Source organism: Lichenostomus cassidix, chromosome 6 (genome assembly GCF_008360975.1).
Source record: "Lichenostomus cassidix isolate B80296 chromosome 6, HeHo_3.0, whole genome shotgun sequence".
Taxonomy (NCBI): domain Eukaryota; kingdom Metazoa; phylum Chordata; class Aves; order Passeriformes; family Meliphagidae; genus Lichenostomus; species Lichenostomus cassidix.
Window position 1 is genome coordinate 17868597 of NC_139487.1, and position 20742 is coordinate 17889338.

Genomic DNA, 20742 nt, shown 5'->3' on the forward strand with positions numbered 1-20742 from the left:
TTTCACTAGGACAAGCTGGTAGAGCTTGGGCCATTTGATGCTAGCAGGATGGGTCTGGAAGGAGTCCCAGATATAAATGAGGCTTTAGGGCATGGGTCAGAACTGAGAATTTAGTGCCAGAGGCACCAGTTTAGCAGCCTTATCTACATAACTTCAGGAGGGGCTCCCCAAGGAGCAGTGAATGGCAGAGCCAAGCTGGCTGTAAGTATGTGAAAGTTGAAAGCTGAGTGCCTAATTTCCCTCTTGCTTGTCTGTTGGAGAAGACCAGCAAGTTCATGTCCTCACATCAATGTCAGACAATGGGGGAATCAACACTGGCATAGATGATTTGGTTTTGAAGAACATAGGATGTCCTGCCCTGGAGAGCAGAACTGTTTCTGCTCCTTGTGTCACAGTAACTTCTCAGCAGGCAGGGGATTCGCTCCAAAATTACCTCCAACCCCCATGACTGCACCTACCCTGTGCTGAATGAAGCCCCAGATGTGGACAGGGATACAGAGAGAACAGTCTGAGAGCTTTGAGAAGTTTGGGTCTGCCTCAACCACTGGTTCTCCACACTTAAAGCAACTCCTTTAAATGTGCAGCTACCTAAAGCCTTTCAGTAAATGTGTTCAGTAAGGGAGTTTTTCTGATCAGAGGGGTGAAGTTTCTGGCTGAGGGGTGCTCCTTTCTCTGCGATGCGGAGATTAGCAGGAACCAGTGCCATGAGAGTGGCAAGTTCAAAAGGTCTTGGTGAGTCCAGGACAGACAAGGCACCTGGGTCAGGGTATCTACACACCTCAAGCCAACAGGAAGGGGAGGTTTCAGTCTTTGCCCCTTTATGTGCTTGTCTTTTCAGTGATACCCCAGTTCCTCACCTTGTCTCTAGGCCGACCATCAAGGTGGGGGGTTCTTCTCTCAGTTTTTGAGGGATGTGGGCCTGCTACGGACACCAAAGGCCAGGGAATCGCACATCCCTTTTGCTGGGCAAAGCCCCACTTGCTTTTTCGCAGTCACTTGTTCTAACTGACACGGATGATCAGGTTTCCCTGCTTCGTTTTGGTCTGGGGTTTTTTTGAAGCGGTTCGGGCCTGCTAGAGCCGGGTGGGGCTGCGGCGGTGGCGAAAGCCGAGCTTACACTCCCCTCTGCTGGGAGCTGCCTGGCTCTCGGCTCTGCTCCATGGGCCAGGCCTCCTCGGGAGCTGAGACGAACAGCAGCACTGTGGCTCCTGGGGATTTGCCCCGTTTCCCCCTTCGCTTTCTCCCACAGCCAGCGCGAAGCGGAGCCGGAGGGGTGCGTTCCCGGTGCCCTTGGGGAGCCAGCGCTGGGGCTCTCAGCCCACAGCCCTCAGCATGGCTATGAGCTCTGCAGCAAGGGATTCCTCCAGCCAGAGTCGTGTGAGGAGGTTTTAGTGAATGTATGAGCTGTTCTGGTGCGTTTGGGGTATTATTTTGGAAAGGCCAAATGGTAATTTATGTCTGCCTGAGCAGGGAACCGAAGTGATTTACACTGCTGCACCCACAACACCTGCATTTCCTGAAGCTGTACAGGCAGCAAGTGAAAAGCAATCCCAGCTTTGAGGGACCTAAAATCTGACTAGAAAAGCCTGAAAGCTCATTTCGAAGGCTGAAAGCCTTCAAGCATATTTTAGTTTAGAGTCGTCTAAAGATTTCACTAAAACATTTGTGCTTATATGACCCCCGGAGCTGCCGTTTTGTTGTTATTGTTATCAGGTTACTCAGGTCAGAGGTTGGCTCTCCTTGCTGGCCTGTGCTTAGCACAGTGGGTCTGGATTAGAGCTGTTTCACTGTGATTGTGATCCCAGTTTATTAATAACAGCTTGGGAGATGTAAACTGAGTTGCCAGAGTGCTCACAGAAGATCAGTAGTAAAGCTGGAAAGGAGGAACAACCAGGGGAAGCTGATTCTATCATTGTAATTGCTGGGAAACAAAACAATTGTAAAACATCAATGAAGATTTAATTATATATTGATTGCTGCTAAAATGTTCCCTGGGTGAACAGGTGCTTTAATAAATCAGGATCAATTCCTAAGCTGTTCTAACCAGTCTTTTCTAAGTGCAAATATTGACTTAGGGCCTTTCTATTCATTCAGAGTTTTATTAACATGATCTTATTGCACAAAAATCAAGATAAAAGCTTGGCAAGGAAAAGGTAACAGGGGCAATGTAAAAAATGCCCAGGAGTAGTGCAAGCCTTCTGCAGCCTATGTGCCAGGCTTTTTACTCCTCCTGTGCTGCAGAAAGACTTGTGTGCAGGGAGTCTCCAGGGACAGCACAAATGCCACCTTGCTGTCTTCCCCTGGTGGCTGCTCCTGCGTGCTCAGATGCAGCACACACAGCAGGAGCTGGGCTCTCCATCAGCCTCGTGGGGTGTGGGTACTTCAGCTCTCTGCTCAACTCACACCCTGGCATACATAGGAACTATTAGCTCCAATTATTCGTGCTGTTCCTGACACCTGGAAAACTAACAGAAGTATGTTCAGATATGCTGATGCATATACTTCGTGTTTAACCCCTCAGTTTCCATTCCAGAGAAAGCTGACCTTATATACTATTGCTTAATTCTCCCAGCAACCCGGTGCGGATGTGACCTGAAATCCAGGAGGCCAGCCACAGGCAAGCAAAGGCTCTGCTTCTTAAGAGGTGCGTCATCACTGTGAGAAGAAGAAAAGATGGTATGGGTTTGGCTTCACTTGTATTTCTATTTTGCAACAGTTTGGAGTAGTTTTGGATAAAATATGTTTAAGTGCTCAAACTGAGGTTAAAATAACATTGTTCGTGTCAGGAAGTGGAAGAAGAGAATAGCGGGTATCTTAGTTGGGCTAAGTGAGAGATCTCTTTACCATCTCCTCATTTTTAGGAAAGGATTTCAAGGCCAGGAAATAATCTGAGAAAGATGTTCAGTCGTCCTTTTTGTCTGCAGTTTCCCTGTCAATGCTCAGAGGCAACCATGGCTGCTGTAGGCTGTTGAGATGGGGCTGGGGTGGGGCCGGTACAGAGCTTTGCCTCAGGCACCAGATCTGACACTGGGGCATCTTTGAAGCAGCCCAGACAGCACTTCTTTGCAGAGCTCAGGGTGGGGTTGCCAAAACACAAAACAGCACGGTGTGTGGCCCGGGGGAAGGGAAGGTGGATTGTCATGGATTGTCATTGCTGTCATGGATGGCTCCACTATTTTGTTCTGGGGTGGGCTGAAGGGAGGCTCGATGGGAGAGCACCCTCATTGCTGGGCAGATGGGATCCTTCCTGAATGGAAACTGCTGATTATTTTTATACTTAAATTAATAAATTAATGATAAATTAGTGTTGATTTATTAATGCCACAGTGTTTAAATACTGCCTGCCACAGACATCCAGATGGGATAAAGGAGTGTCCTAGTGTTGTGGCTTATTGTCTGGCTATCTTGAAGCAGCCTATTTTCCTGGCAAGGTGGCCATCTGATAATAAAATGTGCACCTTCCTCAGGGATTATTAGATGGAATCTCCTTTGCAGGGAAGATAGCAGCAAGCTGTGAGATGTTAAAATGGGACTGTGCCGAAGACCTGCCAGGCTTTCTTTCAACTCCTCCCTTGAACCCAATTGCCTGAGCTGATTCCAAAGACTCTTCACTTCTTTAGTGGCTGGGGTCAATAACTGCAGAACATCCCCATGCCTGGGATACTGCAGCAGCAAGAGATGTTTTGTTTGACACAGTGCAGCAAGCTCCTCTCCTCAGACCACATGTAAACAAGGTCACTCCAATTCTCCATCTCTCCCATTACTGCAAACATTATTGGCCTTGTAAGTAATTGTTGTTCAGTCTTCTGGTGTCATCTGTTTGAACCCAAAGAACTCAACCCTGAGGTTCCAAGAAATTACCAGTAGTTTTTGTTGTTCACAAAAAACTTTATGTTAGACTGCAGAAAAAACTTAATAGTTTAGGGTTTGTGTCTGACTGTCCTCTGAGAAGACAGAAACAGCCAATCCTGAGGACCTGGGCTCCAGTCTGTTTGGAAGAAAGTATTACATGTTCAAGCTGTGTTTCTGTTTCCCCAACATTCCTTCCTGTTACCAATCTCAGTTAGCCATGGTGGGTCAGTATCATGCCTTGGACTGCTCATGTCTGTTGGAGGCTTAGAGTTGGCATTTCTGACTGAAAGTTGCGTGCCCAGCACTTAAAAGTGTCACTGGTGTGGGAGTTTGAAGTTCACAGGGACTTTATCCCATAATACTTTGCATCCTTCCAGTTGCAAAGAAATACTTACGGTGATATTGTTCTTTGATATAGAAGTCATATGATACATCCAAGTATAGTTCTGAGAAACCTTTTCTGCATTTCTGGCTAGATAAAAGTACTTATTACAAAAGAAACACAGATGTCTGTAGGTTCTGTACATGCGGGAATATAACATTTGGAGAAATAAATAGCTCTGGATCACACAGAGGAACCAGTACTGTTCTCTCTGTGGTAATGAAGAACAGGATATGTTGTAGGCACAATATTATTAATAAATAGTGGGCAATGCAATACGAATCTGTAATTCAATTTAGGATTTCAGCTGAAATTGCTCTTTGGAGTTATAGATGGCAGTGAGCTCTGAAATTGAGTTAGTCCAAACAGGAACTGAGTCATGTGTAGCAATGGTCTAGGGAAGCATAGAATCACAGTCAGCACTGGGCAAAATATTATTGACAGTACTATATTCACAGGGGGGAAAAAAGGCATTTGGTGGGCATAAAGAAAATTTAACTGAGTTTATAAATGAATGTCAGGCAGAAAAATAGGGGGGAAATGAAAGTCAACATTTCCATTTATTGATTTTTAAATGGCAACTTTATTTTAAAAACTGATTCAAGCTGAAAAACAATTATTAAAAGGTTTCATTAATCTGAAGCTGAAACATGACATTTTGGAAGGGGAAATTTTAATACTCTGCTTGCCTGAGAAAATAATTTTTACTTTCTGCACTATCTCCTAAATTTCTATTTTAGTTTAAGACAAAGAACCACAGTTCCTTGGTTTAGCCACTGAGCTGAAAGATTGCTTGTTATTTTAGACAAAATAAAGGCTGATATTATTCAAAAGGGAGGGGAGAGTCATTGCTTTAAATGTCACTAGCAATCTTCTCCAAGAGAAGAGATCAGTGTTTGGGGGTCTAATTTCTGAGTTTAAACAGATCCCAAAACGTTCAAACAAGAAATAGGAACAGTACAGCCAATGTCCATTTTGAGCCTTGCCAGAACTGAAGCACTGGCACAGGTTGCCCAGAGAGCTGTTGGATGCCCTTCCCTGGGAACATTCTGGTTGGATGGGACTCTGAGCAAACTGATCCAGTAGATGTCTCTGCTCATTGCAGGGGGTTGGACTGGATGGCCGTTGAAGGTCCTTTCCAACCCAAACCATTCTGTGGTAAGTTCGCTTGTTCCTCACTGCTTGTCCTGCTTCTGGGACTGAAAGAAAACCCCTCCACAAGGCAGTTTACTGCTTTGCAGATGTGATAGCTCTGGATTTCTAAGCCACAGCTGTGTTACCCTTAGTTATGTGCTAACTCTGAAAGCCATGCAGAGATAAATCTTTACTTCATGGGACTGTCTGTAACGAGGTTAAATTGATTAATTTCAGGAAAGCGTTTAGAAGCTATATAGAAGCTGTTAAATAAATAGGATTGTCAAGCAGTATAGCACAAGATGAGGTTCTTCTGAAGCACCAGGTATTGTCCGCAGTTAAACTGGTGAGCCAATACGATGTACTTTTTAAGCACCACATTAAGTCTATGGATTCTCTTGCTTTCTCTTTCATCTGGATCATCCTGTAGGAAATCCACAATCACACTGATTGTCTCTTTTCCTGCCAGGCATTCTGGAAATCTGGTCAGACAAGGCAGGATACTGAAAACCAGGCTACATTCAAAGAAGAGGTTCACAAGATCATCTGTCTTTACATATGTAATAATCTTTCTAACAGCTGACTCCCAAATAAAATTATATCAGACAAAAACTTAGAAGAACTGTGGCTTTGGGTTTTGGTGGAAGATAGGGCAAGGAGTCTCTTCTTAAACTAGCCAAGTACCCACTAGGCATTGCAACTTTTTTTTGGTTTCCTGGTGAACTTTTCACATGCTTCTAATGATAGGTCATAACTACTTTGTTAAATGTTTCAGTGACAGTAAACACAGCAAAAATAATTGTCTACCATACATTGTTCCTTAAAGCTCTCTCACTAGTTAAGGAAAATTGTAGCTAAAAACTGTAGCATTTGGATGACCTCCCTTTTTCTGTTCTTCCAGCTAATACTAACACTCAAATCTAGTATAAATAAAGGCAAACATTAGTGATAATAAACTTTCAAACTCAGTCATTGGTTTGTTTATAGCTAGGTTGGTACTTGAGGGATCCAGTGCAATTTAAAAGGCAATAAATTGAAACAAACTCACTCATTTTGGAGGCTGTTTATGAACTCTTTTAATTTGGTGTCATATTTATTTGGGAAGAATTAGATTATCCTATTCATTAGATGCTGTGGCCAGTGATGAATGAAACAACATTCCACATCAATGGCATTAATTGAATCCTCACAAGCACAGATAATACCCCTGCAGGAAACAGGAGAAGATGGAAAAGTTCTCCAAAGTAGGTCTGCAAATACTGCAGTGATGAGAGAGCACTGCTGGACAGCCAGGGTAGTTGGCAGCAGTTGAATGCTTTTCATTTTTTTGTGAGACTACTTAAAGAGTAGTTATGATCATCAGGCATACAGTTAAGATCGGTCTCCGGGGTGCTAAAGGCACCACATATCTGACACAGAACCAAGGAGGGAGTGCAGGTCTCCTAAGCTGCAGGCTTGTGCCATAACTGAAGATTTTGCCTCAGGGGAAATTTATTTCAGACAGAAACATAATCAAAAAGACTGACAGGCCTTTCAGCAAAACTGATTTAAAGCTTGGGTTTGTAAAAATACCCAGATGATTTTCTTCTAGCTCATCAATAATACATGGGTCTGTTGAGGATTTCTCAGAAATGTGTCATTCTTCCAGGGAGTGTGTCCTATTGATAGAGCCATAAGCCACTGCCAATTAATCAGGGCATAATGCAGTGTTCAAAAGTGAGCATGAGCTTTTCATGCCAGTCCTCTTTGATTCATGCCTCCTCTATGATTCGTGCCAGTCCTCTTTCAGATGAGCAGCTGTTTGTTATGAGCAAATTACTTTATTGTCAGTGAAAGGTGGAAACCAGCCTGAGACATTGACGGCCTTTCGTGCAAAGACAGTGGAAGCTTCATCAAATTCTCAATTTCCTGCTTGCTTCCTATAGAAGAAGGAACATCACAGTGGCACAAAGCAGTTAATAGTGGCAAACTAGGTTGAAGCAACAGCACCCTGGATGTATGGGATGCCCTAATACCCCTGATGTGACCTATGAAGTCCCTGTATTACTGATGGATCCTTTCCATCACTGATGTGCTTCCAGGCAGCAGGCAAGGGGCAAGTGTCCTCAGCAGTGTGTGCACCTGGACAGTTCTCCTGGGAAATTCAGGAAGAGTAGGTGGAGGGATTTTTCCTTAATGTTTTGATCACATGCCTCAAACCCTCATGCTGGGTAAATGAGAGTGGCAGGGCAGCATATGTCAGAAATGGTGATTACTCATGCTTAAAAAAGGAGGTACCAGGACTGGCCACTGGGAACAGCGATGACTCTGATCTCTCCCACAGCATGTCCTCTGCCATGGGCAGAGGGCTGAAAGGCAGTAAGTAGCACTGTCCTCATTTTCCTGAGGCAGAAACAGAGGTGAATGACCAGTTCAGGGTCAGCAGTGGGACAGCAGGGATTAGGATGCAGTCCATCAGAGTCCCAGACAAATCACCCACCTGAGGACTCCACCTCTTCTCACTGCATGTACTGGGCCATGTTTTTTTTTTCTGACCTGCACTCTCGATATTGCAGTTCTAAGAAAGTGCTCTCAGCCAAGGTCTCTAAGAAGTTAAAGCAGTAATAGCCACAGAGGGAGTAGCAGGGGCATCTATAAAACTAACCAGTTCAGAGCACTAATTTCATCAGCAAGCTAATTGCAAATATTGTATCTAAGAACATTTCCAGCCATCTGCAGGAAGGGAATGTCACAGTGCTTGAAAGGCATCTTGTATTTATGATTGTGTCCTGCTGATACATAAATCTGGCACGGTGAGTTTTGGATGCCATTATGATAATCATGCAGAAGAAACATACCTTACTTGGGAGATATTTACCTGGAGGTATTTACACACCACCTTTATTGTGGTATCTGAATAATTCCTTATGTGTGTAAAATCCTGCTACATTTCACCTCTGTTTTGAGTATAGAACTGAGTGAATATGGAGACTATTGCACATCCCTACAGCAGGACTTGACTGTGCTTGTCACACAGTAAAACTGTGATGATGCAAGGAACAAAATTGCATCTTTCTGGGTCCGAGGCTGGTACTCTGCCAAATGTGTTTCTGTCTTATTGTGGATCCAGGTAAATATTTACAGTTTCTAAACAACTTTCATCAGACTTGGTCCTAAAGTTTCATGAGTGTCAAAGGGACCAAGAAATTATGTGTCTGTGTCCCATTCCCAAAGAAAAGCAGCAATATCAGGAAAATGGAAGTTTGAGCTGTCCCTTTGCTCTCTGTATTCTGTGTAAATTGAAATTCTCCCTTCCTAGAGCTGGAGATTGTGACAGGCACCAAATCTGCTCTGCTGGAAGGTAAATAATTTTTATAAAATATACAGGGCAAGATTCACTATGTGGTACAGTTTGGTTTGGTTTTTGATGCTCCCTGAAACAAGCAATGATGTTTTAGCTCCAAAGGAACCTGCCACCCCATTGGATAAACAGTTTGCCTTTCAATCTACTTGGAAGCAGCTTTTGAGGCTTGTTGCTCTCTGGGAACTGAGTTTTGATGTTTGGAGTGTCTCACATAACTCTGAATCATCTGTATTTGTAACCAACGCCTTTCAGGGATTTGTGTATAGTGTATAAATAAAGTTAGTTGTGCTTACCTTTTTTCTTGTGTCCAAAGGTGACCAGTAAGGACCTGACGTGTGAAGCTACCTGATGTGGTGGCAATGTAACAAATAACCTGCAAGCTCTCCCTTCCACTCACCTGCTAAATAATTGTATGTCTGCATATAGACTGCAGATTTTGTGAGCTGTGAGCCAAGGAACTTGGAGTTTGACATCAGCATAGGTTCTACTTTGCAAGAGCCAGCAGCCTTTTAAAGAGAAGCCAAAATTATTTTTAAAAATACTTGTTTGTGAGTCAGTTTAATGAAGGACATTGTCCCACTAATCATTGTTATAACACTTATTATGACACTTCCCTCACCTGATGATCAGTGGAGAAATTATAATGTGAAGTCTTAAAAATTTGTGCTGAGACAGATGTCTTACCAAGCACAAAAACATTTCTGTCTTGAAGACTGGGTGAAGTTATTACATCCAGGCTTAAGGCTAAATAATCCCAGGGGTCAGGATTGAATTTGCAATGTAGTTCTTAAAACACTACCCATTTATTTCTAGAATAAGCCAGTTGAAAAAAAAAGAGACTTGTGTTTCTTGATAATTTTAGCCTGCAGCTATCAGTGAGACATTGATATTGTGTTTGAAGGAAATAGAAACCTTACCCCGAAACAGTTCACTTTAGAAGGTTTTATTAACATCACAGCTAATATGGCTCCAATTCTGGTAAATTATTTGTCTGGACAGATTCAATACTAGGACTGAGCACTATGGATTTTGTCAAAGTTCTCTTGCTGGGGTCCAGTTAACATGTTCTTGAGATCATGACCTATGGTTGGAGCAGAGAGCAACACAAAACTTTCTTCTCCCCTTGACTTTAGTTAGAGGTGTGGAGGCTAAGCACGTCTAATAATAAATAAATGTACATGTATCAAGCTCTTATCATAGTAAAGAGACAGAAGTAGATGCTGAATCTCAGCAATTTGAAGGTACCCAGAAGGATCTGTCATTGCAAGCTCTGGCTGAACACTACCTGGGTCCTGCTTTTCCTATAGATTGTGTTTTGTCTGCCCAATAAACATATGCAACACAAGATGTACACTTCTAAAAGCCTAAAGGACTTGCATATGAATACGAGGACACAGTCCTAGAAGTATTTTCCACTTTGCAGTCTTGACCATGCTCTGAGAGCTAAGCCTCTCTTGTTTGAGTGTCCTCTGTGTTATTGTTTAGGGCAGAGGCTGGATGGTTAAGCAGTGTGAATCTGCTGTGACACTGCTCTGACACAGGCCATGTGGTCAGATTTGCTGTCACCTGGGGACACCAGAATATTTTTTTAACACTGATGTATTAATTAAGGGTGTCTTAGAGTCACAGTTGTGAGATTGGTGATACTGGTGACAAACGAAGTGTGGCTGGACCATAAACTCCATAGTCTGTCAGTCCTCCCAGCAGAGGTGATCTGCAGAGATGATCCAGGAGGTGAAACATTGTTGAAGACATTTAAGATAAGAAGCACCCAATCACTCAGTCTACGTGAGCAGAAGAGCAGAATCATGAACACAAACAATGCTTTGCCACCTGTAGTGGGCTTAGCACCAGGCCTCCCAAAAAGTGAGCCCAGCTCACAGGAAAAAGAAAGCCCAGTTTATGCAGGCTGAGGTTCCAATTCAGAAACAAAGTTTCTTCTAGTCTTTCATGCCCCTTTCCAAGACAACCACGATAATAATATCATTTTTGTCGTAGAGCTAAGAGGAATAGGGCCCAATTTTCCAAAGGTGTACAAAGCAGGCAGGAAAATTCACCTCAAATTATGAAGATCTTACAATTTAACAGAAAGCCTGTTAAAGAAAACAGGCATTGCCTTTTCTAGTGTAATAATGAAAATGTTAGGTTTTGTTCATCCTACAAGAGTGGTATTTTCAGGAGCAAGTAGACTTTGACCTTTATACTGTGAGGCAAAATACTGTTTGGAGAAAAAAATAGAAGATCCACATGATTAGTGGACAACACTCTTAAGGTTAATTAAAAATTGAGGTTCCTTTGAATATGAGATCCTGAGTTGACAAAATCCTCAGCAGTCATGGAATCACTTAGCAATTAAAACTTAAGGAGATTGCAAGTTAGAGTGAGTGGAGAAGGATAACAATTTTGACAGAACAAGGGTAGTTTATAACGCAGATGCACTTGCTGTATTTGTAGAAAAAAACAACCTGCTTTTTCATGCCTGAGCTCACAGCTCAGAATGCCTCAGTGAAATGAAGAGTGAAATAACCTGCTAACTAAACATACTTCAGCATAGTTCAGAATTGCCTAGGCCTGGATGGGGATGGAGCTTTGGCCCAGCTTCCCCCATGATAAGGGATTGGCAGAGTTTGCACAAGGGAACCTGTTTCACTGACTGGTGGTGCTCTGCTGCTTTATAGCAGCTAAACATCTGCTTTTAATTTAACCAGATGTTAATTCCCTTAGGCTGGGCACGTCCTTACTGCCTGGAAATAGGCTTTTTTAGCATAAAACAGTCTTCCAGCCTCCACTGCTGGGGTAGCTCCACTTCATCTGTCATAACCTTTGCCCTACTTTCACGATTGTTACAAGGCTTTATTACTGCTTGCAAAAAAATTCCCCATGTTTTACCGAAAGTAGCTTTTTAAGAACATTGATTGCAGTTTATTGTGCGCACCTGGGTATAAAATCACCACCTGAGACATCAGGTCATGGAGTAATGTAACTCTGTAATGCAATCTAAGATAACTGATTTAGGGATGGTAGGGAAGGTCCCAGAAGGTATATGCTTGGTTTTTTGCCATTTAAGGAACTGGACATGAGGCTGTTAGGTTAGTTGTGGGGAAAGGTGAATCTGAAAAGAAGCAGGGATAGCTTCTTATAGAAGCTGTAGAAATATAGAAATTAGTATAGTCTTTAGTACCAAAGTGAATTTCCCCATAGTGTTGTTATTGTTGGAGATCAAACCAGAAGCTATTTAATGTGTTGTTGATGTTCTTTTGATTTGGGTTTGTTTTGTTGTGGGTTTTTTTGTTTGGTTTTTTTTGTTGTTGGGTTTTTTTTGGGTTGGTTTTGGGTTTTTTTAGTATTCTATGCATAGATATTTTTTACTCGTAGAATTGCTCATCTTGTGATTTGGAAGCATCAAGGTATATTTCTATTAAAAAAAAAAATTTTTCTGCCTTTACCTGAAGGGAACAGGGAGTGACTGTTGTGCTGCTGTGAACTGCCTGAAGATTTATGTTGAAGATTATGTCCTTAAAATGGCTTTATGTTAGTTCTGTATTGTATGCTAATGACATCTTTGGGGAGCTTGCCCACAGATAACTTCTTCAAAATTATTTTTTTCTCTTTACATGTTAGAAGAACATATCAAGGCATGGAGGGTTAGTGACTTGGAGGCTAAGATAAAGGAATAAGACTTCAAGCAAGGCTGGCACTGAGATTGAAGCAGTCAGTATGATATGCCAACTACCTGGCAGCAAAGCACAGGACTTTCAGAGCTGGTCTACATCTATCATCTGCTACAGCACCAGGTAAGTTTGTTTATGGCTAACCAGGCTTTTATTCTGAAAGATTAACATGGTTAGAAGGTACCTCAATGAAAGCCTTTCAGTTTCAAGACCAGCCCTAGCTTGTTTTCGTGCTATCATTGCCATTTTACCTCAACTGCTTTTTCTTTGTAATTTAATTTGCCTGATGCGGGTACAAATGTCAATTGCATCCTGAACAGTGAAGCTCTTTTAATCATTTTTGGTATACAGATTGGCTGTTTCTCTGATCCTAGTAATTGTAGTTTGCAGCTTGTTCTGGTTTCTGTAGTTATTTCCTCAGCGTGGGTCTCTGTGTTCTGCATTACGTCCTTGTGTAGAGTCGCTCTTGGCAGTAATTGCAATTATGTTGCTCTACAGCACATCCTCAGGTTGCATTTGTACTTCTCAGGGCTGCCTTGTGTTGGGAGCTCACTGTAATGCTGAGAAGACAACATGATGTCTTCATCCCCTAGCAGTACCAACAACCATTGCTTTCTTCAAAGGGCACTATTGCATTTTAAAATGGTACCTCAGATGTGTCACAGGTGGGCATCTCTCTTGATACTGTGGAGAGCAGCACTTCAGTGCAGCTGCATTATAAATACTCCTGAGTTTATGCAAGGACCAGACTCTGCTCCTTGACATTGTAGTGTGTAGCTTAAAAACTCTACATCCACACAATATTGAACTAATATTGAATAAATATCATAATATCTCTATAACCTTTAAATGCTCATACATTACAATGGCAAGACAATAAGGAAAGATGAAGGGAGTTGTTACACATACTCCCTGTAATAATGTTTGTGGTGGCCTTCACCAATTTTTCTGTTCAATGATAATTTACCTTATGCTGATGACTGCTTGCATTTATATTCATTCAGTTATTGTCAGCTGACACTTAGGAGTATGGGTTTCATGTTAACTCCTTGTTTCTGCTCCTTTGTCACTAGGATGACCAAAAAAAGGGTAATTTTAATAAGTAAATATATTTATCTGACTCATCACTTACTGAGAGTTACTCAACATCTTCTTTACAGAGTTGTGTAGGACAAACTAGAAAATATGAGGTTGTCCTACTCCACTGTGATCAAGAGAGGAACTAAGCCAGACGAATACAATTAGGCAAGCTGGAGCATGAACAGCATCCAAAACACACAATCAGAATTCCCTCTGGCACAGCAGTGCTCAAAAAACATGCCATACATTTGCAATAACTACAGAGGGTCAGGAGCTCAGTTTTACAGTGCTTTGGAGAAAACTGAGTTTTCACACTGCTACTTTTACCAAACCGTATTTGGCTTCCTGTGCTGCACTCTCCTCAGTATTTTAAGCTGATAAAAACCCCATTGTGTCAATATAGGAAGGAGATTTTTTTTGTTTCAGAATGTAGAAGGCAAAAGTTCAATGTGGTGTACTTTTCCTCTATTTATTATGGGGCTTAAGTATTTATAAGAAGCTTCTATAAAACACTTTTTGGTGAACTTGTGATAATTTGAAGCAATTGTAAATACTGCAGCAATTCTGCTAAAATCAGTCAAAATAGTTCATCCAAATTACATGCTAAGTACCTTCTGCTTTATCATAACATTGTCTGTGTTGTCTGCATGGGACAGAATTTTTCATTTTCCTGTTCTGAATGCCTGTTCAGTTCTACTGCATGTTGTTAAACAGATGTAGCATTTCACCCAAGAGCTGGTTGTGTTTCAATACTGGATAAAGTGGTTCCTGTAAATAAGGCTTGCAAAATGCTTTCTGTCTGAACAGAACTATGGGCCAGTTTTTATTACATGCTATTATTATAATTATAGGATCTTTTGCTTAATCAGGATGTGCTTAATTAGGATAGCCATTTAATTGGGACATCTCCCAAGGAATCAATTTAGCTTAATGTTATTAGTGCTATCTAATCAGGGCAGCTTAGGAAAAAATTTGCTTTTATAAAATAGGACCCCAGCAAAAGAAAAAATAACCTGATGTTTTGCTGGTCTAATGCGTCCAGTCCATTTCTCAAAGTACTGCAGGGATGATCTCCTCAAAGTAACACAACACAAGCACGATCCCTCTTTGTGAAAGTATCAGACATGACCTTCACTCCTGCTGTTGGCTGCCATCTCCTTATAGCAGAATACCCTGGCAAATGAGACCCATGAACTTCATATTGTACTCAATGGGAAAAAAGTCTGCTAGCTATACATTGCAAAATGGAAAATGTTGCCACATGTTAATATTGAAGTTATTTGCAAGGATATGAAATAAAGCAACAAGTAATGGGTTTTGAAAGGAGAGTTTCTCAAACAGAGATTCTTAATAAAACTGTTTTTCATTGAGGTGTTTTATTCATATTTTAGAAGAAAGAAATCTATTTGTTCTATCTTAGGTTTTGGAGTTAGTGTCATTGTGGTTATACATCCAGCATGGCCCAATGAGATACCTCTACCAAACAAAATCTACTGTTTTAAGGAAACAGAATCATGCAAGTTAGGTCTAAATTTCAATAAGAAGTTCAAAGGTACTATGGTTTGGAATGAAATTTAAGACTCCACAATGGCCTGTGAGCTAACGTGATCCTAGATGGGCAATATGAGCCAGCACCTGAACTGGGGCTGAACTTTCAATATCAAATACTGGTGAGAAACTTGGACTGAAAGAAGACAAAGTAGTGGAGAGACTTCCAGTAGGTGTAAATCAGTCACAGCCCATTGCAATTGCTGCAGACATTGCAATTGCTGCTGGTTTTCATGTGCTGAAGATTTTAGCTTAAGACAGTAAGACAAAGCAGCAATACAATTGCTTGCATATGATGGCAGCACTGAACCAAAGCTGGTCGGGGGGGTGGTGGAATTTTCATCCATGGAGGTATTAAAACCCCATTTGAACATATCTTGCTGAGTACTGTTGCTGAGTATCTTGCTTGTAGTTATCCTGCTTTGAGCTCAGGGGCTGGACAAAGTAGCAGCTGCTCTGTTTCTGTGAAATTGCTGATCACAGTCCCCTCAGTGTAGGTAAAGTATAAATCCAGACACTGTGGGTTTGGTTAGGCACAATGTTGGCTTTGGTGGTAAAGCTTATCTAAGAAATCCCAGTTCCCAGCATTTCCCTCTGCTTTTTCATCCATGTGTAAAGTCGCTGTCTCTTTATTTATGGTGATTAAATTCTTTCAAGGGCCACTGCATTAACTGGATCAATGATAAGACAAAGTTAAAAATAACAAATTGGGGGGTTTTAAGAGTGTTTATTTTTTTAAGTCTTATTTTTAAATGCACATCAGTTCAGCTATGCAATTCCCAGTTCTGCTGGGATGTACTGTCACAGCCCACAGGATGATGAACGAGTGGGTGGGGAGAAAGCGGAAAAGAGCTCAACATGATGCCTAAATCCATCATGTGAAATTGCAGATTGACTTATGCTGTCTCTTGCAGAAAGCAGGACTGTGTTATCTGATGTTAACTAACTGAAAAAAATCAGGCCTCTGTCTTCAGCTCACTGTACATCTTGACTACTCGTCTTATGGAGATAGAACAGACAAAACCTTTGCTTTCTTTAGGCTTAGTTGAGGAGGTCTAATGGTTAACCAAAGAAGATTTAAAATTGCATGAAAGCATATCTATCGAGTTCTGCACAGGTATGTGTTCCTCAGGGGCTGCGTGGTTCATTAGTACTACAGAGCCTGCAAGAAATAAACTCATTCAAACTAAGTTAATTGTAAAATCAAGTGACTCCCAAGAAAGAAAATAATTTTAATTGTTCCAGTTGTGTGACTGTCCATACTTATTTAGGTCACCTTGTACAGCCCCATCTCCTTTCCAGTGTTCTTACCCCCTCAGTCTATTCTGGATTGAAGATGCTGGAGCTGCAGTTTTCAGAGATTTAGGTATGGTTAAGGTGGAAGTGGATCATTGATTATTGTGTTGGTGTAGGACTGGGTTCAACAGCTGCTCAGGTACAAGCTCCCTGTATGACTTCAGCATGTCACCTTGGAGCTGATTTTAATATTAGATTTAAATGGAGCTTGGGCATCTATACTCCAAAAAGGGATGCTCAAAGCTCTGCCTAAACTTAGATGTCTGCTTTGTGCCACTTCCCTGGTCCATCTGAAATCCTGCTGTGACAATGTGGGAATACCCTTGGTTTTGTCACCTCTGATGAGCCATTCAGCTTCCCAGTCCCTGCTGCTGCCAGCAGAGTGGATGCTGCCCAGCCTGTGCCTCCTCAAAAACCTGCCCCACCAGGTGTGCATCAGCAGCCTGGCCAAGGCCCTCATACTCTGGCTGGACTGCTGAGTAGCTGATATATGGGCAGTGCATGTAAGACCCCTCCTCACTTCCCTGCACAGCTTCTGCAGCAGCAGCAAGCTGTATTTATAGCACAGGTAGATAAGCAAAATTATCTACCTGTGTCTCCAGGGCTCTGAAAAGAGAAAGGTAAGGTGTACACCTACTTAATTTGTTACTGTATTCTGTTCCCAAAAGTTAGTTACCTGCATATCCCTACTGTCTTGTGTGGTAAAGAGCAGGTGCTCTGTAGCTCTGCCTGCAGCCGTGGATGTGAATATTCATGCATGTCCCTGTGGCATGTAGGAAAACATCCAGTGGTGTCCTGGTTGATATGCTTCTGCAGGTGGAATTTAAGTGTAGTTGCCCACACTTAATCTCTGTGTATCATCATGGCACTGGGAGGCCTGGAGTTTGTTGTAGGAGATGCTGCTGGCAGTTATTTACAATTGAAGTATATTAACAGAGGATGCAACACAGACATTCTTTCCTAACACCGCAGTGATTTGTAAACCTCTATTAAAACAGTTGACAGTGTTTTCCTGAATAGATATTATAAATGCTGCTTTTTTTTTTTTTTTTAATAAAGAATGGATGTTCCTGGAAGCTGGTACCACTTACTGACCCCATACCTCTTATTAATTTGTATTTGGTTATAAAAGGATATCTTAAACAGTGTTTGCTCTTAGTATAAAATAGGGGATTGCTACTGATAAGTATGCCTAAAACAAGCACCAGAGTGGTTCTTTTCATTCCCTACCTATAATAACAGACTATACAGAAAAAAGAGAATGCAGCCAGTCAAGCTGATGGCTGAATCATAGCAACACCATCAATTGATTTGTTTCCAAGTCTAAAAAAACTAATAAAGACTTTGCATGATCTCCTAGATACAAGAGGATTATGGTTAATGTCTTAAACATGTCCTTTATGCTCAAATACTCGCTGTGTGTGCACAGATACCTCCTACTACCTCTTTCAGGTGAATTCTATTTATAAAAATTGATATTGAGTTAAGCTGGTTGAAACAAAGGCACGTTCCTTCTCATTAAACTAAAGAAAAGCTATCAGCAGTTCTGAACTGCTACAAGCCTCATCATTTACCAGTCATAACAGTGCATTCATGTGTGATTTGCAGTAATTTATCATTACTATTCCTTTTTTTTCTTTCTAGTGAAACTAATGTTTTGACCTAGGAAGTACTGCACAGTAGGAAATTTAAAACCAAACTGCTCCTATTCCTGACATATTCTGACGTAAACAATTTTTTTTTAGCACATTCAACCTGTTTGCAGAATGAGAGATATTTTTTTGTCCTTGTTAGTTGTTGCTTGGAAATTTTCAAAACAAAAAATCAATTTTCTTAAGGAATTATTTTTAAAATGTTTTGTGTAGATTTTTTCCATGGCCCCTATCCTGAGAAATAGTGTGTTGATGATAAATCTCATATGTATATTTTAATCCTGGAATGCTTTGCGTATTGTTGTTCTAAGCAGTTGTGGTTTGCAGAAAGCAGTTAAGTGAAAATGTTATAAAGCACAAAAACTCATTGTCCTCACTTAAAGCATAACCTTTTCAAACCAGGTATGTAATATATTCATTTTGCAGAGCAAATAACTGAGCATGTGCTGGATCAGGGGTTTTTACCTGGGTCAGGCCAAGGTAAAAATTATGGAGGAGCAGCAATGTTAGGGCCTTCTTCAATGGCCCTGGGAGGCTCTTTCCAGCGCCAGTGTGCCTGGAGCTCAAGGCTCTTTAGATCTCTCAACCCTAGCCCTAGCCCTAACCCTAACCCTAGCCATAACCCTAACCCTAGCCCTACTTAATTTCCAAAAAAAACGACCAGGCTTGCCCAGATAAAATTATGGAGGAGCAGCAATGTTAGGGCCTTATTGCAATAGCCTTGGGAGGCTCTTTCCAGCGCCAGTGTGCCTGGAGATTGAGGCTCTTTACATCTCTCAACCCTAACCCTAGCCGTAACCCTAACCCTAGCCCTAGTTAAATGACCGAGCAGACCCTGGCATTCCCGGCTGAGAAATATTGAGGAGAACACATGTTAGGGCCTTCTGGCAAAGGCCTTGGGAGGCTCTTTCCAGTGGCAGTGTGCCTGAGGCTTGAGGCTCTTTAGATCTCTGAACCCTAACCCTAGCTGTAACCCTAACCCTAGCTCTAGTTAATTTCCGGAGACGACTACCAGGCTTGATTAGGCAAGCATGATGGAGGAGTAGCAAAGTTAGGGCCTTCTTGCAATGGCCTTGGCAGGCTCTTTCCAGCGCCAGTGTGCCTGGAGCTCAAGGCTCTTTAGATCTCTAAGCCGTAACCCTAGCCGTACCCCTAACCCTAGCCGTAACCCTAACCCTAGCTCTAGTTAATTACCCGAGCAGAGTTCCTGGCTTTTCCAGCTGAGAAAGATGCAGGAGGAGCCATGTTAGGGCCTTCTTGCAAAGGCCTTGGGAGGCTCTTTCGAGTGGCAGTATTCCTGGAGCTTGAGGCTCTTTACATCTCCAAACCCTAACCCTAGCCGTAACCCTAACCCTAGCCCTAGTTAAATGACGGAGCAGACCCTGGCTTTCCCAGCTGAGAAATATTGAGGAGAAGACATGTTAGGGCCTTCTTGCAAAGGTCTTGGGAGGCTCTTTCCAGCACCAGTATTGCTGGTGCTCGAGGCTCTTAAGATCTCTGAACCCTAACCCTAGCCGTAACCCTAAACCTAGCCGTAGTTAATTACCTGAGCATAGTGCCTGGGTTCTCCAGCTGAGAATGATGCAGGAGGAGCCATGTTAGGGCCTTCTTGCAATGGCCTTGGGAGGCTATTTCCAGTAGCAGTGTTCCTGGAGCTTGAGGCTCTTTAGATCTCTCAACCCTAACCCTAGCCGTAACCCTAACCCTAGCTGTAATCCTAACCCTAGCCGTAACCCTAACCCTAGCCCTAGTTAAATGACCGAGCAGACCCTGGCTTTCCAGGCTGAGAAATATTGAGGAGAAGACATGTTAGGGCCTTCTTGCAAAGGCCTTGGGAGGCTCTTTCCAGCGCCAGTATTGCTGGTGCTCGAGGCCCTTTACATCTCTCAACCCTAACCGTAGCCCTAACCCTAACCCTAGCCCTAGTTAATTTCCGAAAAAAACTACCAGGCTTGCCCAGGTAAAAATTATGGAGGAGCAGCAATGTTAGGGCATTATTGCAATGCCCATGTGAGGCACTTTCCAGCGCCAGTGTGCCTGGAGCTCAAGGCTCTTCAGATCTCTAAACCGTAACCCTAGCCATAACCCTAACCCTAGCCAAAACCCTAAGCCAAGCCGTAACCCTAACCCTAGCCCTAGTTAAATGATCGAGCAGACCCTGGCTTTCCCAGCGGAGAAATATTGAGGAGAAGACAGGTTAGGGCCTTCTTGCAAAGGCCTTGGGAGGCTCTTTCCAGCACCAGTATTGCTGGAGCTCAAGGCTCTTTAGATCTCTAAACCCTAACCCTAGCCATAACCCTAACCCTAGCCGTAACCCTAACCCTAGCCCTACTTAATTACCCGAGCGGAGTTCCTGGCTTTACCAGCTGAGAAAGATGCAGGAGGAGGCATGTTAGGGCCTTCTTGCAGTGGCCTTGGGAGGCTATTTCCTGTGGCAGTGTGCCTGGAGCTTGAGGCTCTTTACATCTCCAAACCCTAACCCTAGCCGTAACCCTAACCCTAGCTGTAACCCTAACCCTAGCCCTAGTTAAATGACCGAGCAGACCCTGGCTTTCCCAGCGGAGAAATATTGAGGAGAAGACAGGTTAGGGCCTTCTTGCAAAGGCCTTGGGAGGCTCTTTCCAGCACCAGTATTGCTGGTGCTCGAGGCTCTTTAGATCTCTGAACCCTAACCCTAGCCGTAACCCTAACCCTCGCCCTAGTTAATTACCTGAGCATAGTGCCAGGGTTCTCCAGCTGAGAATGATGCAGGAGGAGCCATATTAGGGCCTTCTTGCAATGGCC

At 42.5% G+C, this 20742-nt stretch overlaps 1 long non-coding RNA gene across 1 annotated transcript; it reads left to right on the top strand.

Annotated features, from left to right (window-relative positions):
* Nucleotides 1–904: 904 nt before the first annotated feature.
* LOC146435377 (uncharacterized) lies at nt 905–12500 on the top strand. The gene is made up of 3 exons (XR_014853212.1): nt 905–1397; nt 2573–2644; nt 12333–12500. It is a non-coding gene; the product is annotated as an uncharacterized LOC146435377 (long non-coding RNA).
* Nucleotides 12501–20742: the final 8242 nt, after the last annotated feature.